Source organism: Dryobates pubescens, chromosome 37, assembly GCF_014839835.1.
Source record: "Dryobates pubescens isolate bDryPub1 chromosome 37, bDryPub1.pri, whole genome shotgun sequence".
NCBI lineage: Eukaryota > Metazoa > Chordata > Aves > Piciformes > Picidae > Dryobates > Dryobates pubescens.
In genome coordinates, this window is record NC_071648.1 from 4,343,541 (window position 1) to 4,366,350 (window position 22,810).

A 22,810-nucleotide genomic window follows, 5' to 3' on the forward strand; every position below is an offset into this window, starting at 1 on the left:
GCTTGCTCAGTAGATAATTTCCTGTAGCTACCAGACTAAGGTCTATCAATTACAGAATCACAACAAAAAGATCAATAGATCCACCAAGACTTAGTCAGGAGGTCTGTGGTGACAGGTTGGACTTGATGATCTTTGAGGTCTCTTCCAACCTTGGTGATTCTGTGAGACAGGGGAGTGGAAGGAGGAGGAAGACTTCTCCCAACCTATTACCAATATTCAGCCAAATTAACAGTGCACACTTCAGTAGGACTGGCCCTATACCAAGCAGACAGAGTGTGACCTATTGATTTTGAAGCTCCTGAGGGGTCACATCCACTTCTGGATGCATCTCTTCTCTGCCCAGTGCAATGCCTTCTGAATGCAACAGGCAGAAGAAAAATGCACACATGGCACAATTAAGTCAATTACAGCATTTGTGTAGCAGCATCACAACTTACTCTGGAAGGCTTGCAAAGGGCTAAATGTCAAAGACACCTCCGCTGGCAAATTAAAATTCAAACAGATTAGAGCACGCATTAGCTGTATACAGCAACTCCCCCTGCACTCAGCAGCAGCATTAATCATGCAGCAAGGATGAGAACTTCCCTGCAAAGGCAGCAAACAAGCTGGTGCTGCCCATGATCTGATGTGGTTTGACACAACTGCGTTGTTAAACGCTTGCTGCTGTGCTTCGGTATGAGGAGGCAGCTGGCAGGCGGTGCGCTGGGCTGGCCTGCCCCTGCCAGGGCACCACAGCCAGGGAGCACTCCCAACAAAACCTTTCATCGGTAGGGACATGCCATTCCCTTTTTGGTTATCCACCTCCCCACACAATAAAATCCAGCTGATGCAGAACTCTGGAAGCGCTGCCAAGTCAAACTGGGGGGAAAAGTTCATTTAGCAGCACAGAAACTCCTCTGAAATTCTCATTCCTTGGATGATTTTTTTTTGTCCCCTGCCAGTCGTGTTAATTCCAACACAAACGGCAAAACAGGATTCAAATAAGTTGACTGAGCAACAAGGAAGGCTCTCTACATAGAACTGGAAACAAAATCTCTGGTTCAGTGAAGTAATTCCCTGGCTTTTCTACATCTTCAGGCAAACACAAACCCTTGAAAACAAGCAGGCTTTGTCCTGCCCCAGGGCTGCTCAGGGACACGATCAGTGGCTGCTCTGCTCTCTCAGATGTGCGTGACCTCGCTGCACACCCAGGAGCTCCTTTTTCAGCTGCCAGCCTGTAACAGGTTAATGCACTGTAAAAGGTTAACCTGCTGTCTGTTTCCTCCCAGCACAGAAGTGAAGGAAGAGTAACACACAAACACTCCAGGCTGAGATAAAGAGAGTGAGGTAAGAGTTTAATACAAACGAGATAACATAATGCACAGTTACCTGAATGAATACAATGCACAACTACCTTAGCTTAGCCTGTTGGCAGAAAAGGAGCAGCAAAATGCAGGGGAAACCCCCAGCACAAAGCAGGAAAGCAGCATGCTCACAGACTCCCACTCCTCTGACTGCCACCCCTGTGGAGCAACAGCCAGCACCCAGAACCAGCACTGCAACAGGAAGCCTCTCATGTTCCAGTCTGAACTTCAAGCCCCACATCACTCTGCTCCAGCCAGCACTTCTATTTCAGAGCTGGCATGAGGCAAGATGGTTTCGAATAACAGCAACAGATTCAACTTAACCCATGACAGAGCCTGCAGACAACACTTGGACTCAAGCCTCTCTGGCATAAAGAAGGCCCAACCAAGCACTTATCCTGAGGTAGCATCACTTGGAGGCTCTGCAGGCCATCAATTGCAGATTACTTCCAAGATCTGCCTCCTGTTCCTTACTGTGCCTGCTCAAGCTTTCTATGCTTGTACCTCACCTCAGAGATGCAAGGTGATGATGAAGAAGGGGCTTGTTAGGCCAACTGAAGTATCTGGACCTTGGTTGTCTTGCACCAAAAATAACATTAATGACTCATCCCAACCTCATGAGGTTCAACAAGACCAAATGCAAGGTCCTGCACTTGAGGTTGGGGCAATCCCAAGCACCAATATAGGCTGGGCAGGGACTGGCTTGAGAGCAGCCCTGAAGAAAAGGCCTTGGGGGTGCTGGAGGAGGAGAAGCTCAACAGGAGCCAGCAGGGAGCACTTGCAGCCCAGAGAGCCAAGCAGAGCCTGGGCTGCAGCAAGAGAAGTGTGGCCAGCAGGGCCAGGGAGGGAATTCTGCCCCTCTGCTCCACTCTGCTGAGACCACAGCTGCAGCACTGCGTCCAGTTCTGGAGCCTCTATTCCAGGACGGATCTGGAGGTGCTGGAAGGTGTCCAGAGAAGGGCCACGAGGATGAGCAGAGGGCTGGAGCTGCTCTGCTATGGAGACAGACTGAGAGAGTTGGGGTTGTTCAGTCTGGAAGGCGAAGGCTCCAAGGAGACCTTCTTGTGGCCTTCCAGTATCTGAAGGGGGCTACAAGAAAGCTGGGGAGGGACTTCTTAGGGTGTCAGGGAGTGATAGGACTGGGGGGGGATGGAGCAAAAGTACAAGAGCATAGATTCAGATTGGATGTTAGGAAGAAGTTCTTCACCAGGGTGATGAGACACTGGAAGAGGTTGCCCAGGGAGGTGGTGGAAGCCTCATGCCTGGAGGTTTTTCAGGCCAGGCTGGATGTGGCTCTGGAGGAACCTGATCTAGTGCGAGGTGTCCCTGCCCATGGCAGGGAGGTTGCAACTAGTTGAACCTTGGGGTCCCTTTCAACCCTCACAATTCTGTGATTTCACCCAAAGTCAAAAGTGATCTTCCCAGCTCTGAACAGGACTGAAGGCCCTTGGGCACTCTGAGCAAGTTCCTGGCACACAACCTGCCTCATATTTTTCTTGTTCACATGGAAACCTGCCAGGACACCCCTTCCCAGTGTTCCTAGCAGGAAACTGTTCTAGGCTTCCCTCTTCAGCCAGTTAAATGCCCAGACTAAACTGAATCACAAGTACTTCAAAGCAGATTTTTTTTTCCTCATAGGTATTTCTCTAGAGAGCATTTGCTTTATGATCACAAGTGACAACAGATTTGTGTTATCAAAGAAAATGACAAACTGTTCCCAGGAATTACATGAACAAAGCTTCTGTGTGACTGCAGCACTCCCATCCAAGTCAAAGGCAGGCATCAGGCAGCTCTAAAACAACCACTGCTCTGCACATAAATATTAAATAAAAACCAGGTGCCCCAAGAACAATTCTGATGTCCTAAAAGAAGCTGACAGTGATACTCTGGCCCTAATTTGGGATCATCAAGTTGTCTACAGGCTGAGGCTGCATTCTCAGTACTGGAGTGAATTAAACCAGCCTCTGAAAGCTATGTAGTGCCATCCCTACTCATATCCTGAAAGCTATGTAGTGCCATACCCTTACACCCACATCTAGAACCCTGCTGCCTCTGCTCTTCTGCAGCCTTTCCCACCTCATCCAGGTGTGGCAAGGATCAAAGCAGCCCATCATCAGACAGGTTTGGCTAAATACATATTATCATGGGGGAATAAAGCTTTCTATGTCACAGCTGCATAACAATACCTCATGAAGTTACGAGCTGTTGAACAAAACCCCTCTGCATTAAACTGTCCAATTGATTGATTTCTGTCTTTGCCAATTAAATAAAACCAGAGTGCAATGATAACTGTGAACCACAGCAGTTCAAGCCACTCTTAACTTGTCTCACCTTCATATTCTACCTTAGAGCAACCACTGAAGCAGCATTTAGTATATAGGACACACCAGCCACTGTGCTAATCAGTCTCTGCAGACCTTATGGTGCACTCTGCTGCAAAAGCAATTTTCATTTTTTAACTCCAACACCCTCTAAGTGCACAATGCATTTTCCAAACCATCTCATAGCTTGAAAAGACTTGAAGTCAGTGCTCTGTTCGCTCCTTTCCTTCCCCCCCTGCCCCTTTTCATTAAAATGCCTTTCACTCCAAGAGCCAAACCCAGCACCATCGACTGCAGCAAGCACTCCGGCACCTTCTCCACTAACATCTTGTCTCAGTCGCCCTCTGTCAATAGAGATGTGGCACCAGAAAAGGTTGACTTGATCAGTGGGTGCTTGGGTAGCAGAAAGAGAAGTTCCTGTGTGCAAGGAGAAAAGCTTGACTTGATCAGTGGGTGCTTGGGTAGCAGAAAGAGAAGTTCCCGTGTGCAAGGAGAAAAGCTTGATTTGATCAGTGGGTGCTTGGGTAGCAGAAAGAGAAGTTCCTGTGTGCAAGGAGAAAAGCTTGACTTGATCAGTGGGTGCTTGGGTAGCAAAAAGAGAAGTTCCTGTGTGCAAGGAGAAAAGCTTGACTTGATCAGTGGGTGCTTGGGTAGCAGAAAGAGAAGTTCCCGTGTGGAAGGAGAAAAGCTTGACTTGATCAGTGGGTGCTTGGGTAGCAGAAAGAGAAGTTCCTGTGTGGAAGGAGCTCTGAAAGACCTGTTCAATACAGGAACATAGTGGGTAGGCAAAGAAAGGACAACCCACCCAGTTTGGTCAGGTGCTTTTGACACAGGGCTAAAACTTTCCTTTAAACAAAGCAATTTTCTTCTTTTAAGCATGCAATTACTGCACTCAATCAAAGCAGGAGATTAGTTGGGTAAACACAGAGCCCCCAGAAGACTGCAAGTTTTCAGTGAGAAATAATGGTGTTGAAAAGCACATTTTGGCCTGTGGCAAACCAAGGTGCCACACTATTTGGTTTCCAACTACTTCTCCCTCCTGCTATCCCATCGCTTCTGAGAAACACTGGCAGGTCAGGCAATGAAGCCAGTGGTGGGGTTCTTTCAGTCTTGCTCCAAGGGCCACCAGGATGGATGTTCACAGTATCACACAGTATCACAGTAACTAAGGTTGGAAGAGACCCCAAGGATCATCAAGTCCAACCTGTTCCAACAGACCTCACAACTAGACCATGGCACCAAGTGCCACGTCCAATCTCCCCTTGAACACCTTCACAGGCTTATCAACAGTCCTGGCAGTAAAGTCAAGAGTTGTGACAAGAACAGTATACACAGCCCAAATTTCTGGTAGGCAGGCACAGGGGGCAGCTCCTCTGGCAACACTTCCCAGAATATGGCCATCTAAAGCTGTCCCTGAAATGTAACTCACAGAAACAAGGAGGCTGCGTCTCTCCTCATCTAGCAAATCAACCAACCAAAGCTGAAATTCACACTGTGGAGGAGCATATTAGTTCCACCTTAATAAATCACTCTAAAATAAATCTTTTCCCACTCAGATAAGCTGGTATCACAGGACTTTACAAGCTCTGAAATGTGCCATTAGGGCTGGATTTGTCATTGCCATGTTTATCTCAGGCATTGTAGAGGAAGTCACAGACGTGCCCTGCTGTGGCGACAGGAGCTGCTTTCACTGTAATGCTGTGATAATGCAACAGCACAGATCATTGCTAGATACCACATTCACAGTTATATCTCGGAGCAACTAGTCAACCCAACTGCAGAGAGGAGTTTCCACTGGAAATGTGCAAGGAGGAGACTGAACCTGAACAGAAGAGCAAGATTCAAAACGCTTCCAGTTAAAACGCCCATGCGTAAATTGCAGTGGAATTCAAGACAACGTTTAAGGGTCAAAAGAGAAGTACTCCCTGGACAGAGAGCTCTGAGATGCCTATTGGCTAAACAAAACCTAAAAAACATAAGAAAAGATTATGTCACTAAAACATTTCTGGCAATTGCTAACACCCCACACCTGCCTTATTGCCTTATTAACCTGCCTTATTATCCAGCTGGCAGCCAGTCACCAGTGGTGTGCCCCAGGGATCAGTGCTGGGCCCCATGCTCTTTAACATCTTTATTGATGATCTGGATGAGGGCATCGAGTCCATCATCAGTAAATTTGCAGATGATACCAAGCTGGGGGCAGGAGTTGATCTGCTGGAGGGTAGAGAGGCTCTGCAGAGGGACCTGGACAGGCTGGGCAGATGGGCAGAGGCCAACGGCATGAGATTTAACACATCCAAGTGCCGGGTTCTGCACATTGGCCACAGCAACCCCAGGCAGTGCTACAGGCTGGGGTCAGAGTGGCTGGAGAGCAGCCAGGCAGAGAGAGACCTGGGGGTGCTGGTTGATGGTAGACTGAACATGAGCCTGCAGTGCGCCCAGGCAGCCAGGAGGGCCAGTGGCATCCTGGCCTGCATCAGGAACAGTGTGGCCAGCAGGAGCAGGGAGGTCATTCTGCCCCTGTACACTGCACTGGTTAGGCCACACCTTGAGTCCTGTGTCCAGTTCTGGGCCCCTCAGTTTAGGAAGGAGGTTGACTTGCTGGAAGGTGTCCAGAGAAGGGCAACAAAGTTGGTGAGGGGCTTGGAGCACAGCCCTGTGAGGAGAGATTGAGGGAGCTGGGGTTGCTTAATCTGGAGGAGACTCAGGGGTGACCTTATTGCTCTCTACAACTACCTGAAGGGGGGTTGTAGTGAGGCGGAGGTTGGTCTCTTCTCCCAGGCAACCAGTACCAGAACAAGAGGACACAGTCTCAGGCTGCACCAGGGGAGGTTTAGGCTGGAGGTTAGGAGGAAGTTTTACACAGAGAGAGTGATTGCCCACTGGAATGGGCTGCCTGGGGAGGTGGTGGAGTCACCGTCACTGGGGGTGTTCAGGGCGAGGCTTGACAGGATGCTTGGTTGTATGGTTTAGTTGATTAGGTGGTGTTGGATGATAGGTTGGACATGATGATCTCGAAGGTCTCTTCCAACCTGGTTAATTCTATTCTATTCTATTGGCCTGGTGCTTAGATGCCAGTGACAAGTAGCTGATCTGCGCCTTGGAGCCAGCAACACTTGACGGGGTAAGGAGCAAGCAATTCAGAGTTCATAAGAGGAAAGGCTTTAGCAATCTCCTAGTTTCAGAGTGAACAGATTTGCTTTGGTATATTTTGAACAACCTCAGTTTTGCACTCAATTATTAGAATATGCAACAGTTGTGCTTTTTCCCCCCTAGTGGGGAATCACCCTGTGTCACATGTGCATGAATTACCCACAGCAGGGAAATGGAAGCAGTGGTCCCCAGCCCCAGGCAAGCCCTGTGACATCTGCAGGTACAACTGTAGCAGGGGGAGCTTAGGTAACCTGGCCAGAGAAGATGTTCATAGAGGATGATCTTCTCAGGGCAGTACCGTTGACAGGAGAGAAGCTTTCATTAGCACATCATGCATCTGTGCCCTTTCCAGTTTTGAACCCCAGACACAAACAGAACCAGCTTTCTGGAGGGTTGGGGGCAGCACTTCAAGCACATGGGTGGCATAAGTCAGGAGCATTGTGTACAACACTGGAAAAAATTCAATTATTCTCAGTGCCTCTCCATTAAGTCCTTTGTCTTTGCTTAGTGGGCTTGAAAGGGAGAGGGGCCCCTGTGTGTTATTCAGAGCATGACTGCTTTGCTCTATCTGGATTTCTGTGCCTCACATAACACTCTTCTCCACAAACAATACCTTTTCTTTTCTTCTGAAAACATTCTTACAAGCATTAGTAAGTAGAGAGAGCACAACCATCTAATTTAGCCCTGGTTGCAGAAACTGTGAAGACCTGACTGGTACTCAGAGCACGTCACCAACAGATAAACTTGTCCCATCTGCAGTACACAGAGGGATTTTCATACCCTACTGGAGAAAGTAAGAGTGAGCCATCATAGCACATTGCAGGTACCTGCTACCCATTTACCCCAGTAACCTAAATTCTCTTTTCTCATGGTAAGGTTTGAAAATGCCCCACTCCTGGTACAACCAACGAGCCCAACTGCCCTGTCCCTTTTGAGACATTTATCTTAATCAGTAAACCAAAATGAAAACTTATTTCTGTCTGGTTATCCTGAACTTCTCCTCCCTGGAAAGCCAGCAGAGGATGCTCAGACAAGAAACAGAAGCATTCTTTTAATGTGGCTATAAAGCACAACATGAATACAATAAAAATCAAGGTCAGTCTTGCCCAGGCTGCTGAACTGAGCCTGCAGATGGAAAGAAAGGAATGTCCAAGAAATATTTCTTGTAATCTCCTAGATGTAGGAGGGAACAGTTCCCTGCCCCAGCAGGAGCTTTACCTTGGCAGGGCACAAAGCTGTCTCTGGCACAGTGCCGCAGGACTCTGCAATCCTCAGCAGAGGTGAGGGAAAAGAAACATCCAAGGCTGCTTTGAGCCTCAGAGAACTCATGGGAGTCTCTCTTCAACAGATTCCCAAGACACTGATTCTGTAGTAGAGGATATGTAACTTCCAAGGAAATGTAAAACTCCATGGTAAAAGGAAGCCCATGACAGCCATACCCTGCAGGGCATCCCAAAGTCCATAGTCTTGCCAGCAAGCCTGGCTCCCTCAGAGCCTACAGCACCAAAGGCCTCCATCCCAGCCCCCTTTAGCTCTTCCCTTCTAGAAGCCCTGGCTCCCAGGCTGGATCCCTTTCTGCTTAATTTTTTTGTTTTCACTATTTATTTAATTTAATTTCTTAGAAAAGCTCAGTCATAAGCCATCTGATGACTTTGTAAATGCAAAGGGCCAATGTTGTGGAACAGACAATCTAATGACATAGTGTTTAGTGTTCCCTAAAGTGGGAGACAGATGAAGAGAAACGGTGAACCGGCAACCTTAGCATAATTAAGACAAGGCTGAGTGCTTGCTGTAGTGCCATTACATTAATCTCACATTGGTGGCACCTGGCTTGAATTTATGAGATACGTAAAAAGGGCCTCTCTGACTGACCTTGATAAGGCAGTGGCATTCATCACGTGAGGGAGCGGGCAAGGATGCTGGGTGGGAGGGGGTGGGCAGAGAAATGTGCTAGGAAGGGGATGAGAAGCCCTGGACTAAAATGTGCTTACACCTGAAATTTTAAATAAGAGTACAGCAGCTGCATCTGGCAACTGCTATCAGTCAATACAGCTTCGTATCACAAGCACCACAGAAGTTAAGAGTGGAGCAGCCCAGGCGCTTGGCACAGCGCAGCCTTGTGAAGTCAAAACTTAAAGCAGGCAGATTTGTCAAACTGGCAGATTTTCACATCCAAGAGTTTACTCTTCAAAATTCCCTTCTGAAATAAATAAAACCTGCTCATAAAACAGTGATCTCATTAAATGATACAGTCTGTACAGATACTATTCATTTTGTGCTAGATGGACTTGACGCATTTCCTTACATCCTTAAAGTAAATAAACTGAGGACAATGAAACTTTACAGCAAATATTTACTTCCTACAGAAAAAAAAAGAAAAAGGAAAAAGAAACCACACATAAAGGCATAAAGTATTGCAGTAAAGCAACTTGAGAGTCCCCAGTGACTGTGACTGCAGACACCATCCACATGCAAAGCTCGCCCCAAGATGAAGAAGCCTCTCCCTGCCAAAACGATAGCTATCTTTCCATTTCCCAGAATGAACTGCACCAGAGGTCACTTCAGTCCTGAAGGCTGTCCATCCAGAGCAGGACAAAGATTATACTTCATGTTTTTGGAAAACATGGAGAACTGAAGAGAGCTAAGCCAAACTTCACAGAATCAACCAGCTTGGAAAAGACCTTCAAGATCATCAAGTCCAACCTTTAGGGCTCCCTCTGAAAAATGCTACTTCCAGTCAGATAAACCAGGACAGCTTCCACTCCCAAGCAGGACCCTTTACACACCTGCCCCTGTGCCAATGGCATAGTTTTCACCTCAGTGCTCACCGCAGGGCTGCGTTTCCACCCATGCGTGCATGCCTGTGGGGAGCAGGAAGACCTGATAAACCTCCTATTCTTCCCTGCTGCCACTATCTAGGCTCCCTCCACTGCTGGAAATGTTTTGGCCACAGTTTGTTTTTAAACTGATAAGGCTAAAGAGCAAATGGAAACATGACGCTGTGATGAAAAAGCGTATCAGTATCAGTCAGGGTTGGAAGGGACCACAAGGATCATCCAGTTCCAACCCCCCTGCCATGGGCAGGGACACCTCACACTAGATCAGGCTGGCCAGAGCCTTGTCCAGCCTGGGCTTAAACACCTCCAGGGATGGCGCCCCAACCACCTCCCTGGACAACCCATTGCAGGGCTTCACCACTCTCATGGGGAAGAACTTCCTCCTCACCTCCAGCCTGAATCTCCCCCATATGAGAGGAAGATACCATGAACAGCAAACTGCAACAAAGAGGAACTAAAAGGGGGTTGCCAAAGTTGCCATTCAACTTGTGTTAATCAACAGGTTCAGATAAGGCTCAGTCCTTCTCACGGGATAAGCTCCATCAGACCTTGCAATTTAAATAACTTTATAACTCCTTTTCATCACCACACAAAGACTCCATTTTCTCTCCTTCTTGCTCTCCTTCTCTCTTTGTTGGTGCTGTTTACTCCCCAGTCTGTCTCTGAGCTCTCTGTCTAATTAGCTGTTGATAGATCTGCTGCCCTGTTTCCACCAACATTTAATTCCGCCGTCAGCCCCATTTACATTACAGCGTGTTGCATTGTTTTTTTTACCAACCTAATTTTGTTTGAGTGAATGTAAATCCCATTAAGCAGTCACTATGCACCTATTAGACTGTGGCATATAAACTCAGACCCCCCTCCTTATTTACAAGGGTGAACATAAGGCCCAATTCATAAAGCATTTCTAGGACACTGAAATTTGCACTCTCTCGTAAGCCACAGAAAACTCTTAAAGGCTGCAAAACTCTTTTCTTCAAGGTGGTATTGTTGAACTGCCCAAAACTCAGCATGCTCCAACCACCCCAAACCCGACAATAATGCCTTTATAATTCTAATGAGTCCCCAGAGAGGGCTTACTAATTAGGGCAGTGATTTAAAGTTGTCATTACCGGTTGCTCTACGTCTAGTCTGGATTCCACTGAATTTTTTTCCTGTTGGAGAAGAACACTTGGCTAGGCTGCCCAGAGGCAAAAAAACCCAAACCCTGACACATCCCTCTTTCTCCCTAAGCTAACTAGCATGAAACTCATGGAGATGATCAGGATGGAGTTTCACCTGGAGTGAACTTTCATTCAAAAAACAATCTCAGCTTGGCCCAAAATCCTACCAGCTCAGCTAGAGTCAATTCTTGCCTGAGTTCTTCCTGAGGAAGGGAAATGTTCCCTGCTCTACACAGGATATTTCCCAAGTGCCAGGCTCAAACCAGTCATGCCCTTTTCCTCTGTTAGAAGCCAAAACAGCAGCAATATTTTGCAGTATGCCAAAGCTCATAACCTGTACAGCCTCCATCTGCCTTGTCAGCTTTCACTGTGTTGGCCTAGGGCAGAAAGGTGGCATGGAGACCATCTGTGGGCGGTGCAAAGGTCCTTCCCAGCACAGCCCTGAGCTTGGCTGCTGCACCAGCATGTGGTGGGTCAGCAGCCTGAAATTGCACAGCTTCAGGGAACAAGTGCTGCTTTTCAGTATCATAGGCATGCTCAACAGAGGATGCCAGCAGCAACCTGGAGTCTCGAGCATTCCTCAAACAACAGCAAAGCACAGTGTACTGCAGAGCATACCTACAACACAGCTAATCCTTGGCTGACACGAGGAGCATATGCTATGAGGCTGCCTCTCCACAGCTGGGAAGAGTGGAAAGCATGGAAAATTATTAAATCTAATGCTCTATAAAAATACTCTGCAGGAACAGGCCAGTGCAATTTAATGGAACCACCCCAATTTCTATGAAAGCCTTGCACAGCAAGTGCAAAATCCAAACAGCAACAATACTCTTGCCAAGGTAATCTGGGAGAACTGGTTTAATCAATCAACACTCTCCACACTGTAGCAGAACCTACAAGCTGAAACCCAGAAGCAGCTAGAAATAAAAACATGCACATAGATAACTAACAAGTTGCAGACACTAAGAAATTCAGTTTGGGCCCAAAGACAGCACAGGAACTTTTCTTTGGCAATTTTGTCTGATTAAAGAAAAATAATAGAGAAAAGCAAACCCAAACAAAAGGACAAAACCTTTCCAATGCTACTCCATAAAAATAGGAAAGGTTGGTAACATTTCACTGTGACCCCTGAAACAGACAAAAGTGTTCCAATTCAATGAGCTGAAAAGTACAATTTCAAGCTGAATTAATTGAACAGCCTTTCTGGGAGAGAGAAAAAGAAGGGATTGTAAAATTGCCAATATGATTCATGTACATTATTATTATTATTTTTCTAAACACTGAAGTGTTATGGGGTTTTATTTTGCTCTTAATTAAAATTGTGGGTTGGTTGGGGATTTTGGGTCTTTTCGTTTGGTTTTCATCACTTAGAAGCCATATACAAGGGAAAGATAAGATAAAAGGATTAAATAGCTCCATAATGAAATGGCATCAGGAAACAAACAAATCTTGCAGTTAAGTAAACTTTCCCTTGGACACTGAATGGAATTCCATGGTTCATCCACTTGCACCCAAAGAGCCAAAGTGGTGAGCAGCTATGGTACAGGTACTTCAAAGTGTGTCACATGGTTCCTGCCAAACAGAGAGGGACCTGGGGGTGCTGACTGACAGCTGCCTAAACATGAGCCAGCAGGGTGCCCAGGTGGCCAAGAGGGCTAATGGCATCCTGGCCTGCATCAGGAATAGTGTGGCCAGCAGGAGCAGGGAAGTCATTGTGCCCTGTGCTCAGCACTGCTTAGGCCACACCTTGAGTCCTGTGTCCAGTTCTGGACCCCTCAGTTTAAGAAGGACATTAAGACACTTGAAGGTGTCCAGAGAAGGGCAACAAGGCTGGGGAGGGGCCTTTAGCACAGCCCTGTAAGGAAAGGCTGAGGGAGCTGGGGTTGCTTAGCCTGGAGAAGAGGAGGTTCAGGGGAGACCTCATTGCTGTCTACAACTACCTGAAGGATGGTTGTAGCCAGAAGGGCCTTGGTCTCTTCTCTCTAGCAACCAGCACCAGAACAAGGGGACACAGTCTCAAGCTGCACCAGGGGAAGTTTAGGCTTGAGGTGAGGAGAAAGTTCTTCACAGAGAGAGTCATCCACCATTGGAATGGGCTGCCTGGGGAGGTGGTGGAGTCCCCATCCCTGGAGGTGTTCAAGAGGGGATTGGATGTGGCACTTGGTGCCATGGTCTGGTCATGAGGTCTTGGGTGATAGGTTGGACTTGATGATCTTTGAGGTCTCTTCCAACCTTGGTGATTCTATCAACCTTCATTAAGAGTAGGAAGCACAACTGCTTTCTGAATAAAAAGCTTAGGACCAGTGCTTTCATGACCATTCAAATGGTCTGAAAGGATCATATGAGTTGAAGCATAACTGCCATGCCAGTAAGCACAGAGAAGCATTCCCCTTTGCTAGTGATTTTTGTCTCTGGCTTTGTCAGAAGTACCATCAGAGAATTAAACCAAATGCAACATAGGGTTTTCAGTGTAAATGAAGTAATTTTTATTTCAGGTTTAGAAACAAGCAAACCAACTAAAAAAGACATTTTGTACCTGTGTCCACGCTTATTTCAGGCTACTCAGTGCCTAATTTTACAGCAGACAACACCAAAGAGAGATAACACCACCAGGTGTGTGGTACAAACCTGCATTTCCATGACAGACTGCTAATTTCCTTGCCACATATGCTTTAATTTTGGATAATGGCCTGACTTGAAATTACAGCTCACAGTTGATGGATCTAGCTGATCAGCATTTCCCCACTGTTCATACTGTGGGAAGCAGGCGGGAAAAACAAATGTGAGGGAAGGTCATTTCACTTGCAGGATTCCCAGGTGACTCAAAGGCACCCTTCCCCTGCTATTTCCAGCTGGCTCCCCCAGGTTCCATGCCCACCTGCTCAGCTTGGGAGCAGCCCAGGATTTATTACCTCCCACATGTGGCTGGCAGCTCTCCCCACTTTACCCAGCCTACAGCAGATTTTCATACTCTACTGCCACAGGTCCTCACCTGCTGAATGAAATACCAGGACTCAGAACCACATCAGTGTCAATCCCAGCACTAATTGAATGCTAGTGTCCAAACAGGCTGCTGATTGGCAGCAATTTGTTAGCTATAGATTACCAAATCCTTTGGGACACTAACTCAGTGTGGTGTAATTCACTGGGCTACAATAGCACAAAGTCTTTTAAAAAGTCATCCAACCCTCATGCAGCCCTTAAAAACGTTGTTCTTAAAAGACAGTTGCTCAGTCAAGTAGCAGAAGCAAGAGATGGACACTGAAAATCTTACATAGAAATGTATTTCAATGCCTCTAAAAGCAGATTTGAAAGCTGGTTTTACATCCTACCTGCAGGTCCCTGCTAGTGACTCAAATGCAGTAAAATCTGATGCCATGGTAAAAACTCCTCTCTACAAATCCTACACTGAAATAATCAAGAATGCATAAAAATTAAAGCCTAAAACTTCTGTAGCAATTCTACAGAGGAAGATCTCATCCCTGGAGGGGTTCAAGAAGCTGTAGATGTGGTGCTTCAGGATATAGTTTAGTGGTCATGGTATCTGGGTTATGATAGGACACAAGGATCTTAAAGGTCTTTTCCAACCTTAATGATTCTATGACTCTATACTGTGGAATAAAGCTCAGAGCAGCGTCCTTAATCTGCTCCTCCCCACTGGAGGAACTTCCCTCAACACAGAGATAGAATAGAATAGAATAGACCAGACCAGACCAGGTTGGAAGAGACCTTCAAGATCATCGTGTCCAACCTATCATCCAACACCACCTAATCAACTAAACCATGCAACCAAGCACCTTATCAAGTCTCCTCCTGAACACCTCCAGGGATGGTGACTCCACCACCTCCCCAGGCAGCCCATTCCAATGGGCAATCACTCTCTCTGTGTAAAACTTCCTCCTAACCACCAGCCCAAACCTTCCCTGGCACAGCCTGAGACTGTGTCCTCATGTTCTGGTGCTGGCTGCCTGGGAGAAGAGACCAACCTCCACCTGTCTACCAACCTCCCTTCAGGTAGTTGGAGAGAGTAATAAGGTCACCCCTGAGTCTCCTCTTCTCCAGGCTAAGCAACCCCAGCTCCCTCAATCTCTCCTCACAGGGCTGTGCTCCAAACCCCTCACCAGCTTTGTTGCCCTTCTCTGGACACCTTCCAGCAAGTCAACCTCCTTCCTAAACTGAGGAGCCCAGAACTGGACACAGTACTCGAGGTGTGGCCTAACCAGTGCAGATGACCTACTGCTTCCTCCTTCCATGTCATGTGAAGCAAAGAACTTCTAGTCCAACTCCAGCCTGAACATACTATGCTAACACCTCTGGAGGTCCCTTCCAACCCAGACCATTCTACAACTCTGTGAGTTTTCTCCACTAAACAGTTATCCAGACCAATGAGATTCTCACCTCTGGGAGTAACCCTTCATGAGAACAGCAGATCATGTTGAAGGAAACACCCATATCAAAGCCTTTCTCTGTACTCCCAGTCTGGAAAACAACTGAAATCAGATGGCTCTCTCCCCCTTGCTATTGGTAGCCTCAGAAAAAAACAGACAATATTTAAACCTGACACCTAAATACTTTAGATCCTCAACTAACTGAGATCCTGCTACACAGGACTGGGATCTTTGTCATCCCTTGAATACCATGGGCATTGTGCTGCATACAGATACCTTTGTGTTCCATCCAGATATCCCCATGTTCCATATGGGATATTCCCTGCTCCAAGACAAAACAAGCTGCTCTCCAGAAGCTTTGCTCACAGAAGACCTCAGGGATAAAGCAGGTGGGCACGTCCCCTGTGCTCCCCAGGTAGGGTGACATTCCCTTCCTCCCACTACCCACACATGCAGGCACCTGGCTGGTTACCTCTCCACAATCCAAGAGCACTGATCTACAGCAAACTGTGTTCTGCCTTAGCTAAATGATGACTTTAAAGACAAACCTCAGTTTTTCTAGTCTAGATTCTTGGCACTGATGAAAGGCAGCCCTAATTCCATTGTCACTTCTTAGACTCCACATCTGACGTCGTAAACCAAAACACCTTTTGAAGGCTTACCGCACAGCCGTTTGTTTGCAGCAACATCAGTGAACCTCTGACAGAGCACTATGAAATTATGGACCTCCTATTTCCTGTGCTTTGGAAAAATAAAACTGTAGTATTTTTGCTGGGATCACACCTTGAAATATTACGTTTCTGAGGCGAAAAACGCGTTTTATCTACCAACAAACATAGCTTTCAGCTTTCTACCTCAGGCCTTTCCTGCCTGACTGTATTCCAGAAAACATTTGGTGGTTGTTTTTTTCCCCCCCAAAAGCATTTCTACTGCACCCTGTTCTTCCATCCTTGCTATCACCTGCATATGATTTATACTGTCACGATGTATTGTCTCTCTGCACATATTCTTGAGGGTTTTTTTTTCCTACTAAGTAGGAAAGATAAACCTTTCAAAACAGACACCTCTCAGTGATCCCTATGCATTCCCTAGCTTTAAAGAGATGTGTGCTAGGTAGGTGTGCTTTGCCTCTTGTCTTTTGATTTTCTCTTCAACTCCACATTTGTACAGATGCAAAGTAGAGGACACTACAAGGAGAGAACCACGCTCTGCAGGCTGCACATGTGCACGTCGCACAAGCGGGAAGAAACTCTGGTTGCTCTCGCGCAGCTAGCAGAGAGAGGTCAGCAAGTGAACAGCCAGAAGGGCATGGTAGGGTGCTAAGTCTTGGAAACATCTTAAAGGCAGTCTTTTAGCAGATTGATTTCCATACGCCTTCAGGCTGACACAAAGCCACGTGTGAGAACCCCTCTCAGTTACCCAGTGAACTGGGTCGTGTGTGACAGCATTAGTTAGATGGTCCTAGGATGTGACAGCAGAGAAGGAACCAGCTGTCCAAGGCTAATGTGCCATCTGTGCCTAAAATATTCTGCCAATTGTGTTGGCAGAACATAAAAAGTGTGTCCCTTCATCAGGCTATAAATCACAAGCAGGTCTTGCACACTGTCGATTAAACACCGATATACTGAGTGGTCCGAATGCTTCATTGACTTCCAGGCCTTTGAGTGTGACACTTGGTGGGACGACCACTATGGAGGTCACGAGCTTAAAGCACCAATGCAGCCTGAAAAGTGACAGGTTCATGTTTGCTGCCATCCAGCAGTCCCATATGGTAATGGATTTAACAATACAAAAGCAGCAGCACAACAAATTATTAGCATTTCGTTATTGTATTTTCCTTATTCTGGGGACACTGGATTGAGTATTTTCCCATCTTCCTAGTTACAGTAAGAGACAAAACACCTGTTTATTCTTCTGATGAGAGGGCTTGAGCACAGGCCCTATGAGGAGAGGCTGAGGGAGCTGGGATTGTTTAGCCTGGAGAAGAGGAGGCTCAGGGGAGACTTTATTGCTCTCTACAGCTACCTGAAGGGAGGTTGTAGCCAGGAGGGAGTTGGTCTCTTCTCTCAAGCAACCAGCACCAGAACAAGAGGACACAGTCTCAAGCTACACCAGGGGAGGTTTAGGCTGGAGGTGAGGAGAAAGTTCTTCACTGAGAGAGTCATCAGCCATTGGAATGTGCTGCCCAGGGAGGTGGTGGAGTCACCATCCCTGGAGGTGTTCAAGTGGAGATTGGACGTGGCACTTGGTGCCATGGTCTAGTCATGAGGTCTGTGGTGACAGGTTGGACTTGATGATCTTTGAGGTCTCTTCCAACCTTGGTGATTCTGTGATTCTCTCAAGTGGTGGTTCCCAGATCAGAGTAAAACTCAGGTGAGCAGTTTCACAGAATCCATCACATCCTTCTACCAAAGCCTTACCAGTTCTTAGTCCCTGCAGGTCAACACATATTAGAAAACTCAGTGGAATCACTGAGAAAGCAGCGACTCCAGAGGCACACACCACTGCTGAAATTGTCACTACACTTGGTCAGAAGAGAGAAAGGCCATACCTGTGGACTCACTTTGGCTGCTAATGCAAACAAAAATGAGGGAAAACTGAAACCAGATTCTACACCATACCCTCTCAATAACCAGCTCCTGACTGAGACAAAGAAGGAAGATACTGCTACCTTTGTGACTGCCAAATGCTGTACACTAGACAGATCACCAAACATCCAGACTGAATCACATTGTATGATATTGCTCTTGCATTGACAATGTCAAAAAATACAGGACTAAAACCACTGATCCTTGTCTTGGGAGTACTGAACATCAGACTGGTTGGCCAAGCTGTCCCTTCTTCTCTTTTAATTTTGAAGTCATCTCTTTGTCCCATTTGAAATAAGGGAAGAACACAAAGTATTTCAAAAGTAAGTTCATAGCATCGCTTAAATCTTGTTTTAAACAGCAAGAAATCATCTGATATATTTTGAAACTGGTTCCCTAATCCTCTTTGTCTTTCTGCATGCAGAAGTGAGAAGTGGTCAAACTCAAGGAAACATTTTTATTAGACCTCTAGAAAAGCAAACAGCTCTATGGCAGAGTTATACAAGGTACCACTTTTGTCATGAGCTACTGCTAAAGACAACTGGCATCAGTAAGTAGAAGAAGTTTGGTTGTCTCCTGAGAGAAGCCATTTAGCACACATTGAATCGAGTAACATACTAGTGCCTTAAGAACAAACCCCAAACCAAAAATTAAACAACAAAACAACCCAGCACCCAAACAAATGTAACGAAAAACCAAACCAAAACCAAACCCAAGCCCCCTGGTACAACATGTACCTGATGATTGTGATGGTGGTGTTCTTGAGAACTGAACTGCCACAGACCAGAGCCTCTGCTGTCAGATCAGAGGGAAAAGCCTCTAATTACAGTTATTAACAGTGTTAGTCACTGACATGGGAACAGCTAACCAAAGAGCTAAGCAAGAGATACAGAAAGCCATTAAAGCAGATGTATTTTTCTGAAACAGGAAATCATTCCTGGCTAGCAGGCTAGGAGAGTCAATAACCCCAGTGAGGTGTTTGCATTACTCTGAACAGCACCTCTTGGCTATATAACCAGCAGAGTTTCTAACAAAACACTGTGTTGAAGGGCTGGGGAGATGACACTTCTTATCAGCTAGCACTATACATTGCTTTTAGTCATTCAAGTCAACTCCAGTGTTTAAGGAAATCAAAATTATATGCCTAAATCATTCTGTTCAGGTTTGTTAAGAGGACAAAGCAAACAGTTCCTTCAGAGGAACCTTCAGTTGACCAGATGAAAGAAAAAGACAATTTATTTACTATAAAGCACTGTTTCTATGCAAAAACATCACAGTATCACAGTAACTAAGGTTGGAAGAGACCCCAAGGATCATCAAGTCCAACCTGTTCCAACAGACCTCACAACTAGATCATAGCACCAAGCGCCACGTCCAATCTCCCCTTGAACACCTCCAGGGACGGCGACTCCACCACCTCCCTGGGCAGCCCATTCCAATGACGAACGACTCGCTCAGTGAAGAACTTTTTCCTCACCTCGAGTCTAAACCTCCCCTGACACAACTTGAGACTGTGTCCCCTTGTTCTGGTGCTGGTTGCCTGGGAGAAGAGACCAACCCCCACCTGGCTACAACCACCCTTCAGGTAGTTGTAGAGGGCAATGAGGTCGCCTCTGATCCTTCTCTTCTCCAGGCTAAACAATCCCAGCTCCCTCAGCCTCTCCTCATAGGGCTTGTGCTCAAGGCCTCTCACCAGCCTTGTTGCCCTTCTCTGGACACGTTCAAGTGTCTCGATGTCCTTCCTAAACTGAGGGGCCCAGAACTGGACACAGTACTCAAGGTGTGGCCTAACCAATGCAGAGTACAGGGGCACAATGACCTCCCTGCTCCTGCTGGCCACACTATTCCTAATACAGGCCAGGATGCCATTGGCCTTCTTGGCCACCTGGGCACACTGCTGGCTCATGTTTAGGCGGGTGTCAATCAGCACCCCCAGGTCCCTCTCCGTTTGGCAGCTCTCCAGCCACTCTGACCCCAGCCTGTAGCTCTGCATGGGGTTGCCGTGGCCAAAGTGCAGCACCCGGCACTTAGACTTATTAAATGCCATCCCATTGGACTCTGCCCATCTGTCCAGTCGGTCAAGGTCCCTCTGCAGAGCCTTTCTACCCTCTAACTGACTAACATCTGTTCCCAACTTGGTGTCATCTGCAAACTTGCTGATGACTGACTCAACCCCCTCATCCAGATCATCAATGAAGATGTTAAAGAGGATGGGGCCCAGCACTGATCCCTGGGGGATGCCACTGGTGCCTGGCCGCCAGCCGGATGTGGCACCATTCACCACCACTCTCTGGGCTCGGCCCTCCAGCCAGTTCCTAACCCAGCACAGAGTGTTGTGGTCCAAACCACGAGCTGACAGCTTAGCCAGCAGTTTACTGTGGGGGACGGTGTCAAAGGCCTTGCTGAAGTCCAGATAGACTACATCCACAGGCCTCCCCACATCCACCAGACGGGTCACCTGATCATAGAAGGAGATCAGGTTGGAGAGGCAGGACCTGCCCTTCCTAAATCCATGTTGGCTGGACCTGAGCCCTTGGCCATCCTTCAGGTGCGCAGTTATTGCCGCCAGGATAACCTGCTCCATCACTTTCCCTGGCACTGAGGTCAGGCTGACTGGTCTGTAGTTTCCAGGTTCCTCCATCCGTCCCTTCTTGTGGATGGGGACCACATTGGCCAGTTTCCAGTCACCTGGGACCTCCCCAGTGAGCCAGGACTGGAGGAAAATGATGGAGAGCGGCTTGGCCAGCTCATCTGCCAGCTCTCTCAGCACCCTAGGATGGATCCCATCCGGTCCCATGGACTTATGGGTGTCCAAGTGGCTCAGCAGGTCCCGGACTAATTCCTCATGGATTTCTGGGGCATTACACTGCTCCCCGACCCTATTACCCAGCTCAGGAGGCCACTCATCCTGGACTCCTACCTTGCTGTTAAACATTGAGGCAAAGAAGGCGTTCAGGACCTCAGCCTTTTCCTCGTCTTTGGTCACCATGTTCCCCTCCAGGTCCAGTAAGGAGTGGAGGTTCTTCTTGCCCTTCTTTTTAGCATTGATATATTTGTAAAATTGCTTTTTATTATCTTTCACAGAGGTGGCCAGCTTCAGTTCCAACTGGGCCTTTGCCTCTCTAATTTTATTCCTACATAATCTAACCACTTCCTTAAACATCTTTTAAAGGAGACAAATGGCAGCTGGGCACCAAGTTCCCATTGATTCTTGAGCCTAACTCGCAGCAGGGCATATGGAAATCACCCATATGACTTACACTGGACTGCCAAGTATTCCTTTAGAGCTCAGTTTCAGATGAGCACCTGGTTCTTACTGCATTCATTACTAACAAAAACCCCACAATGGAAAAAGAGCCATTAAGAGCCAATCAGAGATGGCCAGAAATGCTGTAAGGTGAACCTCTCTGCTTCTGTCCAGCATGAATAACCAATAGCATCTGCCTAAAACATGCTATACATACACTTACCAATTGCATGTCCTTCGCTGAGACACTAAGTGATCGCTCTGGTGAGCTCAAAATCATTATTGCTCATTATTGCCAGCTAGGTGAAGCCGTGTTTGAGGCACAGCAGTAACGACATCTCATTATTCAGAGAGGACAGCCCCCATAATATCTGTGACCCATCACTGCAGGGAGCCATGGGGATGAACAGTTGGCTGGAGAAATCCCAGACTCCAGGCAGAAATGAGCTGGTGGACAGCATACAAACATTTCTGTTGTGTGAAAAGATCACACAGTACTTGAGGGAATTCTTTTCCTTCCCACAGGAAGTATCCTGCTCTTCCAGCTGAGCTAACATGGAATAGAACAGAATGGAGTAGAACAGAATGGAGTAGAACAGAATGGAGTAGAACAGAATGGAGTAGAACAGAATGGAGTAGAACAGAATGGAGTAGAACAGAATGGAGTAGAACAGAATGGAGTAGAACAGAATGGAGTAGAACAGAATGGAGTAGAACAGAATGGAGTAGAACAGAATGGAGTAGAACAGAATGGAGTAGAACAGAATGGAGTAGAACAGAATGGAGTAGAACAGAATGGAGTAGAACAGAATGGAGTAGAACAGAATGGAATAGAACAGAATGGAATAGAACAGAATGGAATAGAACAGAATGGAATAGAACAGAATGGAATAGAACAGAATGGAATAGAACAGAATGGAATAGAACAGAATGGAATAGAACAGAATGGAATAGAACAGAATGGAATAGAACAGAATGGAATAGAACAGAATGGAATAGAACAGAATGGAATAGAACAGAATGGAATAGAACAGAATGGAATAGAACAGAATGGAATAGAACAGAATGGAATAGAACAGAATGGAATAGAACAGAATGGAATAGAACAGAATGGAATAGAACAGAATGGAATAGAACAGAATGGAATAGAACAGAATGGAATAGAACAGAACAGAACCAGGTTGGAAGAGACCTTCAAGATCATTGCGTCCAACCCATCAACCAATCCAAGTTTCTCCACGCAGGGTTAACACGTCTGGCATTAGCCTCATAACTTACCTGCAGTAGGTTCTAGATTAGGTCAGCCTGGCTGTTACTTGTGTTTCATTTACAGTAGCAGCTTTTCCTCCATGCACACATGGGCTATGCATTTTCCACATCAGCTGATGGAGCGAGTTGGGGGAAGCCTTTTTATCATCAAATTGTTTCACAGAAGCAGCAGCCTCAAAAAGCAGGTTAATTTGCACTGCTCATGCATAATCACTTTAAAGAAGGAATAGACTTTTCCTGGTCCATTGCACCATTGTTGGAAACTCTGCCAGTAAACAAATTGCATGTAACACTGTGCCCTTCTGCTAAACAGATCTCCTGAGAATAGCTTGTTATACATAATGCTTTCTCTCACGACTCTGTATCTGGCGGAAGAACAAAAGTATCTCTCTACAAATGTATCACAGCATCACCACGGTTGGAAGAGACCTCAAAGATCATCAACTCCAACCTGTCACCACAGACCTCACAACTAGACCATGGCACCAAGTGCCACATCCA

General features: G+C 46.7%; 1 protein-coding gene across 1 annotated transcript in view; it reads right to left on the reverse strand.

Moving 5' to 3' along the window:
* Nucleotides 1-22,810, reverse strand: part of ERBB4 (erb-b2 receptor tyrosine kinase 4) — a 747,707-nt gene that overhangs the window by 573,281 nt on the left and 151,616 nt on the right. The gene's annotated exons all lie outside the window — the stretch shown is intronic.